We start from the raw sequence: 14,907 nt of genomic DNA, 5'->3' as shown, positions 1-14,907 counted from the left end.
ACTGATACCAAAGTTGTATATCTGAAGTTACCTGGACATGAATTGTGAAGATGGCTGTATAACTTTTTAGGGTGCTGGTGAGGGGAGGAGACAGTGCTTAGCACGTTGCTCTGGAGTATCCACTTCTCATTAACTGAAGGACACTGGCACTGAGTCTTTGCTTGTTTGCAGATGTGATGTATTTCTGATATCTTCTGGGGACCTGAGAGTAATAAAGAGGCATAAGGAAAGGACACAAAATCAAAGGAAAACGAAAATTCGACAGCAATTTCACACATCGCTAATATAAACAAATTACTGAATCAGATAAAGAGAATCCTTAGACTGATGCTAAGATTTCTCCTTCTGAAAGAAATATGATGTGGATGTCTTTTTTTGCCCTGGCCACCTTTCCTCTCTGCCATCCCATGCAAATTCCTCTGGATGATGCTGCAACGTGAGCTGATAGCTTAATGACCCTCTATCAGAACCAGATGTCTCCGCTGCAGGCAGCTCTGTTCCGGCCATCGATGCCAATCCCACAAGACCACAGCAATCTGTACAAAGTGAGTAACTCATAAAAGCAAAGGGTACGTACCAGCTTGGAGATGATTTGCAATAGACTAGCATGGTGAAATCCTTGATGAAGACACTTACGCAATAATCCATTAAAAACAATATTTTTTTTTTTACTCAAGTTAACTATTAATGGTGAAAAGTCCTCAGTTACAAAAAATAACTTGGAAATTAAAGGACGTAAAGTGACAAACAGTTCTGGCAGTGAGAATCTGAAGTATCTCTTTTGATTGATACAGGGTCTAATGTTTGAATGAGTGCACCTCCCTGGAGGAACCAGGCTATCTGCTAATGAGTCCAAAGCAATACAATGGCTTGCAAATCATAGGATCACAGCATAACTGAGGCTGTAAGGCAGCACAAGAAGCCAAGAGTCTCAAAGTCAGAATTCAGATGTCCATTGAATGTCCTCAAATGAATGAAACCTGACTGTGTTGGAAGGGAACAGAAGTTCTGCAGGTTCAGCACGTTTTTCATAGTGATGAGTAATTGGGCATGGGGAATATTTTGTACCTGAGGAAACAACCTAAAGTTTGCCATCATGTTGTGTTAACATTAAACATACACTCCAGTTCCAGCCTGTGTGTAAGTCTGTGCACCTCTCAGTGTTGATAAAGTACATCTGGCTCCCAAGTGAGCTGCAAAGGAAAGTTTTCATCTGCAAATCCTAGCAGACCCTCTCACCAACAAAAAGAGATTCCACAGCTGTACGTGGGCACTTCGAGACATTCATCTGACAGTGTTTTCTTAAGCTTTCTTCCAAGTTTTCCACATTTAAATATATCCCAGACAAATCTTACATAAATCTGGGGTGGGGATGGGGAACCTTCCTTAACTCCTTTCGTGCATATATATGTGAAGAAATACTGTTTGAAAGTTATTCTATGGTTTTTGCTGGTGTATGAAGTGAAGACCTAACTTGGTAGTTCCCAAGCTGTGGTCTGAAACCCAGTGTGGCACAAAGCTGACTGCAGTAAAATGGAGACTAAACAATCCTGTGGTGTAATGGAGGAACTGCTAGGGATGGAGGAATTTAAAAAGCAAAGGATCAGCAATGCATGTGGGTCACCACTCTCTTTTGCATTCATGTAAATATTAAGCACGCAAACTCCTTCATTTTCCTCCAGTGAAAATATTTGGAGCTTCTGTTCTCTAAGCTCTCTAAGATCTATTAGTGGCATAGAATATATTGCAGCTATATTGTTTAGAAGTTTGAGAATGATATAGTGAATGCTATATTTAAATGGAAAGGTGTGCAGTAAGAGCCTGTTAACTGGAAGGTCTCTATTAGAAACCAGAATCTCCATGAGAAAAAAATTACTTCATGGAATGTGCAGGAAAAAGGAGTATAGGGATAAAGACAGTGAAAAATTAAAGTTAACCTTTCCTTACAAGAAAAAACTGGAGGAGTTGGTGTGAAAGGGGGAAGTATGACAGCACTGACCGAATTCACATGGTGGGAAACCTGAGTGTGGAAGAAGAGCTATTTAACCTATGGAAAGGAAAAGGTCAAACTCAACAACAGCACCATCCCTTACTATAGCTTAAAGGCAGACCGAAAGGCTAAACTCAGATTTGAACCATACGAGCAGACAGCTTGTAGAACAATCAAACTACTGATGCTTAACAAACACCTAATTTATCCTGAGATGATGCTCGAGCCCTTGGAACTTACGCCCTATGAAGGAAGTCCACTTCCAAATCTATCTTGTTTATACCTCATTTAGTACATATTTTAAAATCTTTTTTAAAACTCATTTTTTCTTAATGAGCTGAGCCGTAGAGGTACGAGTGGAAGGATTAGCCCACCCTCAAGGAACTCCTTGGAGACAGTACGAGTCATCAGATCCCAAGCATCTGCCACACAGCACAGACAATCTCAACTACTCCTGACAGATACAAGTGTAGTCTGCTCTTCTGAGCCTCCAGGGGTGGCAGTTCCACAGCCCCCTGCTGCTTACCCTCCATATGTCTTCCTTAACCAAAACATCTTCCCCTAACGCAAGCCTTTCCTGCTGCAGTTGTAGCCTATTACTTCTTTTTGCTCCAGCAGACAAAAGGAACGGATCCTTTACCGCCTCTCTGCAGCAGGAAGGTTATGTTATGTCTGTTACCACATCTCGCTTCCTTACAAATAAACAGGCTGCTCTTTTCATCTTTCCTGGAGCCACACTTCCTAGACTCTCAGCCATTCCTGTTTCTCTCTCCCGTGCCCTTTCCAGGTGGCTTGCATCCTTTGTGAGGTGTCATGCCAGAACTAAACATAGCTCTCCAACAAAAGACTCCACGCAATCACATGGTGATTGTCCAGATGACATTTTGGTTTGTGCAGAATCCCAGTTTGACGTTTGCTGCCAGTGAGATTTCATTTACAAATAACCGTGTTTTAAATAACAAGTCAGATTTTAAACGACGTGCTTAAGATACCTATTACAACCAACTGCTTCAAGTATGAAAACAAATCCAAAACAAAAGAACCCAATGGGATTTGGTGGATCTACCTGAATATACGTATTTTTCCAACCTCTCTTCTCCTGAATGCTTTCTGCTTTAGCAGAAGCTGCCAAGTGTTACAGAAATGGTGCATTGTAGAACAACGATGATGAAAGCCTTACATTTTTGTTTTGAATTACTGAAAATCTCACTTTCCAATGAATTTACACAACATGTTTTCCAAATCGTCACACATTTACTGAAGTAACAGAAAAAAGGGAATTCAAACCCAATTTCATAATTTTTCCTGTCCTCTACATGCTTCAGGTGATGGCATTTTAGAATAATTTTATAATGACACAACTTACTTATGATTTTACTATTTACTGTCATAGTGTTAATATTTTAGAGATGTATTGTGTCTTATAACTAAATACTTTAAAACTTACTCTCCTTTGTTTCCTAGTCTAATTCTCATCAAAATCAATGCCCATTCCGTCACAAGGGAGTGAGAATCAACTTTTGTGCATAATGATGTCATAGCTTAAAAAAATAATATAAAGCAAACAAAATCTTCATGTGAAAGTAGAAGAAACCAAAAACATTAGGGATTATTAAGAGCAGATGTTAAGAAACTATAATGGATTCACTTATTAAAAAATCTGAGCATTCGCCAAGTTAAAATACTTGTTAGTTGAAGTCCTACAATGACAGTAATTCTAAATAAAAAAGTTAGACCTATAAAAACTAAAAATATACACTGACATAGAATTTACAAGTGTCTCGTGGATGTTCTCCCATGTTTACATTTTAGAACTACAGAAATATATGAAAAAACCCACAACACATTCTAAAAATGTGCTTGTAGATGCAGTTTTTAGAACACGACACTGAAGACTGGGTGCCATGGTAGGGATACTCCAAGAAAAGCAGACTCCAAAGATTGCTGACAAGCTCCTAAAAGAAAAAAATAACTTGCAACTCCAGCCATGGCAAAGCAAACCCACCAATACGCTGGGTGCATGGATGTGTGCACGTGAAAATATTAAGACCCAGCTGCAAAATGAATGTACAGAGTCAAGGAGTCAGATGTATGGAATTAAGTCCCATAGGATCATTGCTAAGGCACTTCCAGACTAAATAACAAGCAGTTGGTGTGGTAAAACACAATATCTAGCCTACAGAAGTATTTAGATTTGCAGCTGAGGCAGGGGAGCTTTAAAGGGGAATGCTGAAGGGTACTCCAGAGTAACCAAGTACTGATGAGCACATGCCCTTCACAGCTCAGCCAGCTCCAGCATCCTCAAGCAGAAGAAAACATGGAACCTGTGTTTCTCAACCAGTGGTGCCATCACAGAGACGTTTTCTTGTCTGCTGGGAAACTGGACTTGCTGCAGCATACAGAGGAAGATCAGCTCTCTGCATGGACTGCAGAGCTTCTGTGCTGTGCTCCTGCAGCTGGGATGCTGAAGTCACACACAGGCTTCACCCCATCAATTAACCATTCTTGCTGGACTGGCACCAGGCTGAGCTCAGACACCGAGAGGAATTTAAAGATGCACAAACACATGCACAAAGATTCTATGTAAAAGGTTATGTGCTTTTTTTTTGGTAAACCTGTCCATAAGACTGTTAGTGTCTGTCAAACTTACACAAATTGCCTTGTATTTACAAAGCAATACACTCTAGAAATGTTATATATTACACTGATGTTATATGTTATGTGTTATAAAATGTTATATTTTTACACTGATGGAAACAACATTAGTGTCAAATCTGTGGTACCTTTTCAACCACATGGAGATAATTATTGCAAGAAAGACCATGTGTCCAAAAAGTTTGAGGAAATAAACATTCCTGTAAGCTTACATGCTTTAAAATGAGGACTTTTAAGAAATCCTTTCATGTGTGCCATGTAGAGATGCTGACTTACAGGACAGTTAATAAGCTGCAGAGAATAACTATTTCCACAGAAAGGAAAAAATGCTTTCCCTTTCTTACAGTATATGTATCTACATGAACTGCCTGACTATCCACTGCTGAGGCACTGGGAGATGAATGATCCCCACCACAATGCACAAAGGCAGGCAGTCAATCTTCAGAAGCAAAACACTACCTTGAGTGGAGGCAGGAAAACTTGTGAAAGTCTTGCCAGGTACCTAAGCACTTTGAAAAACTGACCTTGTAAGTGGTCTTCAAAACCTCTCCTGCTCTGCATTCTTAATGCTTTGTCTCTGACCAATATTCATGCCAGGTATATTAGAGAAGGGATTGATCAGACCATGCTAACATTCAAAAAGCCAGCAGCCTGTTTTGCAATATAAAACATGAGGTCTGCTCTATCTGCTCTATATTTTCTTCTCTCCCGCAATATCCTGGCTTCGATGGGGATTTTCTTCCTAGCAGCTGATATGGGGCAGTGTTTTGGATTTAGGAGAAAAACCATGTTGATAACACACCCACAGTTCAGTTGTCGTAGGGCAGTGCTTGCGCTCGATCAAGGACTTCTCAGCCTCTATTTTCCCTGTCCTGATTCCCCCCTCAAACACTTTTCTTTCCAGTCATTTCACCTCATCTTGAGTGCTATGTCAGATTTATAACTGAATAAAGGCATCTTCCAGCAGAACGTCCTTTGCTAAGGACTGCATCCATCCTAGACACTGGCATGGCACAGCAGAATCCTCCTTTGGCCTCAGTCTCCTTGTAGCTCAAGGGCAGTGCCTCCAAACCCATAAAAGCTGCCCATAAACATAAATCTGCTTTGCAGTGTTGTGAGAAATTCCTTTCTGAAACTCACAGAGATGAGCACAGTGATAGCATACTCGGTACATTAGTCTCAGCAGTCATTGCTTAAGATGTCCTTTATGCCTATAATACTCATTTCCTACCACACTGCATATTCATTCTCTCCTCCTCCCTCCTGCTGTTTCAGCTTTGGAGGAAATCAAAGTTATGTCTTTTCCCAATTCTGTGGTCATTCCATGGCTTTATCAGCTTTTTTGTGTTTCATTTTCTTCCATTTCATATCACGCACTAGATCTCTGTCACGCATTTTCTAGTCTTCTTTAAGGAGTTAGGCAATGGATTTGCTTACACGGGGCCATAATTAACACTCTGTGAGTTGGAGACAAATAAGGCAGTGTCTCTCATGTGCACAACTCCCTGCAGGTGTTCCAGCAATGCACAAATGTAGTGCTTGGGAACATGGTTTAGTGAGCAGAGTGATGGATTGATGGTTGGACTTGATCTTGGAGGCCTTTTCCAACCTTAACGATTCTATGATTTTGTGAATTCCATGATTACAGCATTCTGCAAAATGCTAACTAATATTCTTGGTAGGGTGTCATAATCCTGGAAATGCCCAGTTGCACAAGTGGTGTCATAATATATAGACATGGTGATACAACGGTGAGGGTTGGTCCCTCTACGTCTGAGGTTACAGTGTTTGTAGGCTTTCCTCCAGGTAGTTACTGACAACCACTACCACCATCTCCATTCAAGGACTGGCTACTAGCAGTCTAGTCCTACCCAACTGGCAATCCCCAGCTTTTGCTGTCTGATGTGCAATACTACTGACTAAGTTCTCTGCTGTGGATAACATCATATTTTCCTCTTCCAATCATCCTGTGGTTCCACTCTTGTTCTATTTATTTCCCTTGGCTGCGAACCACTGTCTCCTTCCCAAGTTATTTTGATGTATGTGTTATGGAGTTGGTATTAGTCTTCCTTTACTTTTATGAAGGTACAATTTCTTTGCTCTCTTCCTCATTATGAAAGAAAATGGACTCTCTTATCCCACACCAGCATTTTTCCATTAAGTCATTTTACACGATTGTAGTCTTAAACTCCTCCTACTCATGTATTCATGAAAGCGCCCTTTTGCTTTGTTCACAGACTTGGCAGAATGTGATTTACCAGATTTTGTTTATATAGTATTTATTTTTCCTTGTTTTTCAAGCTCTGACTGTGCTTCTCTTCCTCTGCCAGCTTTTAGCTTTGGCCCATCTTTCATGCCATCAGAATACCCCCCTTCTAAATAACAATTCAAATAGGCAAAGCAATCCTTTCCAAGAGGGATTAACTCAATTATATGAATACACTGACAAGCTACAGTTTTTTAAAACCAAAATCACACATGTGTCAAAACTGGATAAATGTAAACCACTTAATTGCTGTTAAATATTTTTGGTCAGAGGTGTTACAACTACTGCTTTCTTTTTATTCAGAGTGCAGTTGATTGATTATCATTTGTTTGTTATCTTACTAAGAAAGAACTGACAATAAATATTACTAAATGTTCTCCTAGACAAGGCAACAAATACCAAAATGGGGATATAAATGGAACACAAAAACGCCCTGCCACAACAATTCTTGTTGATCTCAAGTACAAGTAGTCTGCAAGACTCCTTCCCCCAGTGAAAGGGGTCCTATTTCTTACTTGAGCTTTCTCCTCTTTTTTTTCTTTTCCAGATATGTGCTGCCCTCCCTGTGGCATATATTCAGGCTTCAATTGTCAGTTGTTTGCAGAACAGCTTCAGAAATCTTACAGGAAAGCCAGCTTGACGTGAGCAGAACATGTGAAGAGCTCCCCAGCAGGCAGTGTGAGCAGAAGGAGCAGGACTGGCTGTCATTCCAGAAAATGCCTGCAATGTCCTCTCTGAATATTCACAGCTGCAGCGAATAAAAAATCAATATCGCAAATACAGAGAACCGCAATGAATCCGTAGTGCTGAATGATTCATCTTTCCAAAAACCCAGAATGACACATATCTTACCCAAACTCCACTGAATGTTGAATGTCCTACACTTTGATGTGAGCCTGTTACTGCCTGCACTTGTGCTGCTTAGCTAATTACTGAGAAGCCTTTGTACAGAGGTCCAACTAAAGCAGTAAAACACACAAACATACAATTTGCTGGCCAAGCCAAAGAAGAAAAGCTAGAAAAAAAAATACTTTTTTCTGTTTCTTCAAAATAAAGTGTTTTTCTTTTAATCAAAACAGACTAATTTGGGGTTTATATTATAGTTTTGTTTGAAGTATTTCATTTTCATTTCAGGTTTTCAATGCCTTTGTTATGAAATATGACTATTTTCTAAAACATCTGAAATGAAAAGTAAAATGCACTCATTCTGAAGGTGTTGAAACAAATATTTTGACTCCTCTGATATATTTCCTTACTCTGCACAACTCTTTTGCCTATATTTATTAAAAGTGTCTCCTCCCTAAAATGGCTAGCAAGTTCTATGTGGGCAAATAATCAAAATACACATTCACACATTCCCATGCTGTACTCTAAGGCTGCCTTCAGCTGCAGATAACATCACACTGGACGTTGTCAATGTTGATTTAGTGTGTAACAATGATGTCTTGTCAGATCTGAAAAAGGGTATCAGGGAACACGTGCCACTCATTTAAAAGCTGGGCACAGCAAAACATCTTCAGCCAGAATCAGTAGCAGAATAGTGCTAAGGAAAAAAAGCTCCAAAGATGAGACAAAGCTCTTAGAGTTAGCAGTGCTGTTTGGAGGTGAGCTGGGTTAGCAGATGTTGTGTCTTTATCTTCAGAAGATCTCTTTATGTGTGTGAGCAGGGGAAGAAATAGCCATACAAGTTCATCTAGAACAACTAAACCTATGGTAATTAAAAAAAAAAAAAAAAAGAAACAAAAAGAACAAAATACCCATGAAATCTTCTCTATATATTCCCTAGAGGACCTGTCTGTGGAAATACCTTTGTGGAGAGTAAGAGACAGCTGTTAGTCAGTACTTGGCTTCACACTGTTCCTTTCAATAAAAAAGAGAGATGGAAATGAATTACATGCAAATATCTGCAGGCAGTCTAGTCAATATTCTGCAGCTCGGGCTCTGCCAAAAGGTTTCAGGATGGAGCAGAAGTTGGAAGAGAAGCTGCATTCTCTAAAAATGTGAGCTTTTCATTTTTACTCAGTTTTCCCAGTCAGGTTAGGTTTGTTAAAGCTCATGGAAGCTAATACTCATATATTGTTTAATAAATCCTAGGGCTTTCTGCACTAGGGATTGATATGAACTGACCAAAGCAGCAGTGTCAGTAAACTAACCCAATCAGTTTGTTCCCATTAATGGTTTTTCAGGCAAAGTGACCTTCCTTCAGCATTTTGAGCTCTGAGCTTTTCCAGTAATATCATCACAGAATGGTGTTAGACCCTGCAGAGCACTGAACTCCAGCTGGCATTACCTTACTTCCCTTAGATACTCTCTAAATAGGGAGTCACCATGCCTTCACTTACACATATCTACTTCTTAACTTAGCCCAGCTGTTCCATAGCTTTCTATTTAGGTCGGAATCTCACATGCTTTACACTCAGTGTTTCTTTCGTGACACATGGTATGTATTAAGTACTCTCTGGAAATGAAAGATGGGAGAAATCTCACAATCTCTTTCAAAAAGCATTTTCAGAGACTGAGGCGCTTAGGTAAGCATTCCCCAAAAGATTTCCTAGAAAGAGTATTCTATGGAAGCATGAAGAAATCTGGCTGACTACAAAATCTGGCAAGAAACAGAAAAGATCCTTTTTTCATATGGACAATTTCAGAATCTGTCACTCACATCCCAGAAATGCCATGCCCTTGCCACAGCCTTTGCTATGGCCATGGCTCAGCCCATCCCTGCTCACACCTGGAATCATGGAGGCAGTGGTTTTTATTTCTAAGGAATATAATTGATTCATTTCTAGACATCTATCACAGAAAAGAGAAGATGAGACTAACACTGTTCCTTGACCCCCTCTTTCTACTGTCCCTCCCTCTCATCTACAACCTCTCAGTATAAAATGGCCTTCATGCTGGAATTTATTCTTATATAAACCAGTAATCCCCACTGAAGCACTAACAACATTATCTGAAAGAAGCATTTCATTAACATGCAGTGATTTATAGCCCAAGAACAGGCATGTGATTCAAGCGTAGCAACGTGCATCTTAGATGATTTCTTCTTCATTGTTTGCCTTCAAGCAGTCATGCTGGGACTATTTACTAAAGCACTGTATTGCCTCATAGTACTGTGCTCTGGCACACACATCTTAGAGAAGCTGAAACATTCCCAAGTCTGTTTGGACACTTACCAGAATCTTTCCTGTAAAGGATGTAGATTGGTATAAAGTATTTATTTCCCAACTCAGTGTTCGATACTGATCTGTACTTCTGTAAGAGAAACATATTTGACAGCTGAAGTTGCTGGATGTCCATTTTCAGGTATATATCTCTCTCTTGCCTTGCTAGTTAAAGAGACTGAAAAAAACAATAATATTTGTAATACCCAAAATGTATGCCTCTTGAAACAAAATCTGGAACCTTCTCTATGGCCCTAAGGCTCTGTATACTACATTAGAGAATGATGCTGTATTTAGATGAGATCTTTAAGCCACGTTGCACTACCAGAGCCACTGAAATAAGCCACTGAGCCTACTGACTCTGCTCCATGCCACCCCCTCCTGGAATGTCACACTGCTTTTTGGACACAAGAAAAACTGGATGAAAGGCAGCTAAAACCCAATTTCTGTCAGGGTTTTTAAGCTGGCTAATTTCCCACTCTAAATAGTCACTTGGTCACATAAACACTCAGGATGGGGGAAAATGAATGACAAGAGTAGATGGGGCAGCTTCTTCTGAGACATGACCATTCATGGGTCCTTGTTGTCTCTTTGACACCAGCATTGGAGAGCAGTAGGATGTGAGATCTCAGCACTGAGATTAAGACTATCAGCAAACAGCATAAAAGATCACCTACAGCTACCAAGAATACAATATGTATAAAATTTAGATGTGCTCTTCTCCAGGCCCTGGCACTAGACTAAGGACAGATAGAAGGCATCTCTGTTTGACCAGGGTTTGTAGGTTGTTTGCAGGTTGTCATCTTCCCCTTAAAGCAGGCTGGCTGCTGGAAGAACTGCAAGGCATTGCAACACATCTATTCACTGCAGAGGGGTCAAACCCACTACTCTCTGCTATTGACAGTATCTGACCACAAGATACTGGCTGTTCTGGAGCATCGGGTCTGTTTTCTATTTTTGAATGTGAAAACACTGGGGGAAAAAAGAAGAAAAAAAAGCACTGATTAGCAGGAATCATATCTCTGAACTCCACTTACTGGAATTTGAGCTCACCTTGACCACTGTGTGCATTCTGGGCATCACAATATCAAAAGGATGTGAAGTTATTAGAGAGCTCCCAGAGGAGGGCTGCAAAGATGGGGAAGGTCTGAGGGCAAGGGGTGTAAGGAGTGGTTGAGGTCCCTCGGTTTGTTTGTCCCAGAGAAAAGGAGCTGAGGGGAGCACTGAGCCATTGCTAGCTTGTTTTGAAAAGAAGCACCAAACACACTGGATAGCTGTGGAATATGGTCCCATCAAAATACCAAAGATCCATCAAAGCACCAATGGAACACCTCAGTGGCTGAATCTGGCTTCTTAACATTAAGCTAAAGCATTCCAGAACTGCCAGCACTGAGATGCCACTAGTCCTGTCTAGAGAACAAGTTTGTTTTGCAGCCACGTTCAAGGGTCAGGCACTGAACAAGGTTTTCATGATCACAGCTATGAACTAAGCACCAAAATTCTATTTATTTCCTTCTTCCGATCTATTCTGACTTAAAAAGAACCAGAATACTCTCTCTCTGAAGATAAGGCCATCAGATTCTTACCATACTGAGGCAAGGTCAACTTGATTAGGTACAAATAAAAAACAGGCTTATGGCTGTAAACATCTTCCAGCTTAATCTAGGTATTTCCTGCTATAGTTGAGCTCTAATACTGTGCTGCTAGAAGGATCGTGGTTCTCTTCTGAAGTTTCCAGTTCAGATTTGTAGGCTTATCAAGAGTTTTCCAAATTCCAAAAGAACAAGTTTGGTAGCAATGCAGTCTGCTCACAGAAATCCCAAGAGTTTTAAAGCTTCTTGTACTCCATGCTTGTTGTACTCCTTGATCACAGAATCACAGAATCACAGAATGGCCTGAGTTGAAAGGGACCACAACGATCATCTAGTTTCAACCCCCCTGCTATGTTACCAACCAGCAGCCCAGGCTGCCCAGAGCCACATCCAGCCTGGCCTTGAATGCCTGCAGGGATGGGGCATCCACAGCCTCCTTGGGCAACCTGTTCCAGTGCCTCACCACCCTCTGAGTGAAAAACTTTCTCCTAATATCTAACTTAAACCTCCCCTGTCTCAGTTTAAAACCATATTCCCTTTCAGTTAGATTCTTCGGAATTATGAAATCAATGCTTTTCCTATTACATTGATTCATACGTGGTTAACACTGAATTCATGGAAAATCAGTTAACAAATAAACTCAAAGTCAACTCCAGAATTAAGGGACTTGCTCCAGTTCAGTATCTTCAATAACTCTCCTTCCCAAAACAAGCACAAACACATTGTTCAGTTCAAATCCCAAAGCAGGCCATGTAAACAGATTGGCTTTGCTTTATTCCCTGGAGTTTAAGAGAAAGGAGGCTCTTTCAGATCCGTGGTGACTTCCCATCATGATCATGGTTACTGGAGAGCAGCCTTCCACCCTGACATTTAATTCTGAAATCTGATGTACTTAGATCATAACATAATCACCTCCTCCTCCTCTCTGGCTACTCCAGCTAAACCTCTCCCTTTTACTCATCTCATTAGTAACCAACATTGTGTTTACAAAGCAATAGTAAACAGTTATCCATTGTCAAGGTTGAAAAATAATTATAAAAAAAATAATAATACAGGGTGATAGTTTCATCCACTGATCTTAAAAAAACAGATAAGAACATTTGAAACTGCCGTAATAATTTCCCTATGGGTAGAACTCCTGCTGAATTTGGTGGCACAAGGTGACCACTGTTCAAGCAGAGTGCAATTCAGTGCCAACTGAACGGCCAATAAAAACAAAATATCTGAGATCTGCAGGGTTCCTCAAGTGTGTGCACAGAGGCCAACCAATTTCTCAATCTGCTATACAGATATTCCTGCTTCTCCCTGAAAGCATAATTCCACATCTGCTAAGTGACAATGTCATATTCTAATCCATTATCCATTTATTTGGCATAAATTGAAATGCTGAAAACTAACTTCAGCAGACAGTGCCATGCAAACTATTTTGGCCAATGAGTACAAGTCTGGTTGCAGCCTTGCGGGTAAGATTCAAAAAGTTAGTCAGCTCAGCCTTAAAGGAAGCTTGACACGCTTTTTCCCGCATTTTTTTGGCCTAGGACACAGACATTCCCAAAATTTTGTTCATGACTGCAGCTCATCTGCTATGTGTATCTAAATGGATATTAACTGTCTTGAACTCCATCAGTGTCTGACTGCTTGGCTACAGTCTTGGATGCAGTCTGCTCCTGAATCCAAGATCTGCTGATGAAAGACAATCGTGGTACTATTTTTTTTTTACTTCTGTATGTTTAAGCACACACACTTTGCACCTACCATCTGACAGCTCCTACTGTGGGTTCAGTCTGTTCCACCAACATAATCTGCTGAACGAAGTGAGTCCGTACACCTCGCTCAGGATCCATATGAGATTCTTTCCTTTAGATGCTACATGAAGAAGGATCACTCAAGAAATGAAGTTTTCTGTACTCCCTGAAAAGGAAGAGACAGAGCTTTTTCTACTTCAATCTTATAATCATGGGAATCTACCCCATTTTTTTTTACATTAAAAAGCTACTCCGTGAGGTCTCTTTAGAGAATGAGTGCCCACTGGCTAAGACAGCAAACATCTGCAAAGATAATTCACATCAGCCCACATTTTCTGGCTTCTCTAAGCTGATTTCCATGTGTACTGAAGCTCTCCTCCTCTACCTCTGTGCTGTGCAAGTACAGTTACAATCACAGATTTGTTAAGTTTGGAAAAGACCTTTAGGATCCCCAAGCCTAACCCATCCCACCATTCCCACTGCCCACGTCCCTCAGTGCCACATCCCCACAGCTCTCGGACACCCCCAGGGATGGTGAGCCCGCACTCCTTGGGCAGCTGTGCCACTGCCTGACTGCTCTTTAGAGAAGGAATTGTTCCTCATACCCAACCTGCAGTTGCAGGTCTGGAATCTGATCTAGTCATAGGTGGTGCTTTCTCGAGAGATGGAAATGGAGGTTAATCATCAGACTAGAGTTTTAATCTGAGTCACTAAACATACATTACAGCCAGAGAAAGGACTTGAAATAAAAATCAGAGGCCTTAAACACTTAACCACAGAGTCACAGAATTGCAGGGATTGGAAGGGACCTGTAGAGATCATCGAGACCAACACCCATGAAGTTACAGACTATTCATCTTTGTTGCTCCATTCCAAATGTATCAGCCACTGAGTACTTTTATGCTCATGGGAGATTTATATAGTGAAGGGTTCATAAAGCAACTGTGCTCTTCTGATTGATGAGAGAGGGCAGCCACCCCACCATCCTGCGGACCCAAGATGGCGGGCTGTCCCCAAGTAGGCAGGCTGCCCCCAAAATGGCGGGCTGCCCCCAAGATGGCGGGCTGTCCCCAAGATGGTGGGCTGCCCCCAAGATGGTGGGCTGCCCCCAAGATGGTGGGCTGTCCCCAAGATGGCGAGCTGCCTCTGCCCCAAGGAGCACCTCTCAGTTTTCAGAGGTCTATGTTTTCCAGTTGTTTTTTATAACGCAGCACTTCCATCAGCAATTGGTTATTTGTCACCAAGCATTGACGCCTTTTGCCACTGCCCAGTCACCTGTTCTTTGTAACACGAAGTTGTTTCCAGATAAAGTGGTTTAGAATAAATTCAGCAAAACAAGCCTGAGGACACAAAGGAAAAGCCACAGGCCGAGCTAGGAGCTCCCAGCCAAGGGCGCTGGCACCCGCACACCTCCGTGCCCCGCTCCCTCCGTCTTCTGCCCCGCAGCGCCCCCGCAGCTGTCCGCCCGCCTCGGCGAGCCGCGCCGCGCCGCTGG

General features: G+C 41.3%; 1 long non-coding RNA gene across 2 annotated transcripts; it reads right to left on the bottom strand.

Annotated features, from left to right (window-relative positions):
- Positions 1-25: 25 nt before the first annotated feature.
- Positions 26-14,899, bottom strand: LOC109368624 (uncharacterized). Of its 2 annotated transcripts, none has more exons than XR_014884331.1 (4): positions 14,688-14,899; positions 13,423-13,578; positions 10,088-10,166; positions 26-202 (listed from the first exon to the last, which is right to left on the bottom strand). It is a non-coding gene; the product is annotated as an uncharacterized LOC109368624 (long non-coding RNA). The 2 variants fall into 2 exon arrangements; XR_002116844.2 differs by lacking the exon at positions 26-202 and adding an exon at positions 6,945-7,659.
- Between the last annotated feature and the right edge of the window lie 8 nt (positions 14,900-14,907).

This window comes from Meleagris gallopavo, chromosome 7 (assembly GCF_905368555.1).
Source record: "Meleagris gallopavo chromosome 7, MGAL_WU_HG_1.1, whole genome shotgun sequence".
NCBI lineage: Eukaryota > Metazoa > Chordata > Aves > Galliformes > Phasianidae > Meleagris > Meleagris gallopavo.
Note: the sequence above shows the minus strand (reverse complement) of the source record. Positions and strands in the feature narration are given on the sequence as shown.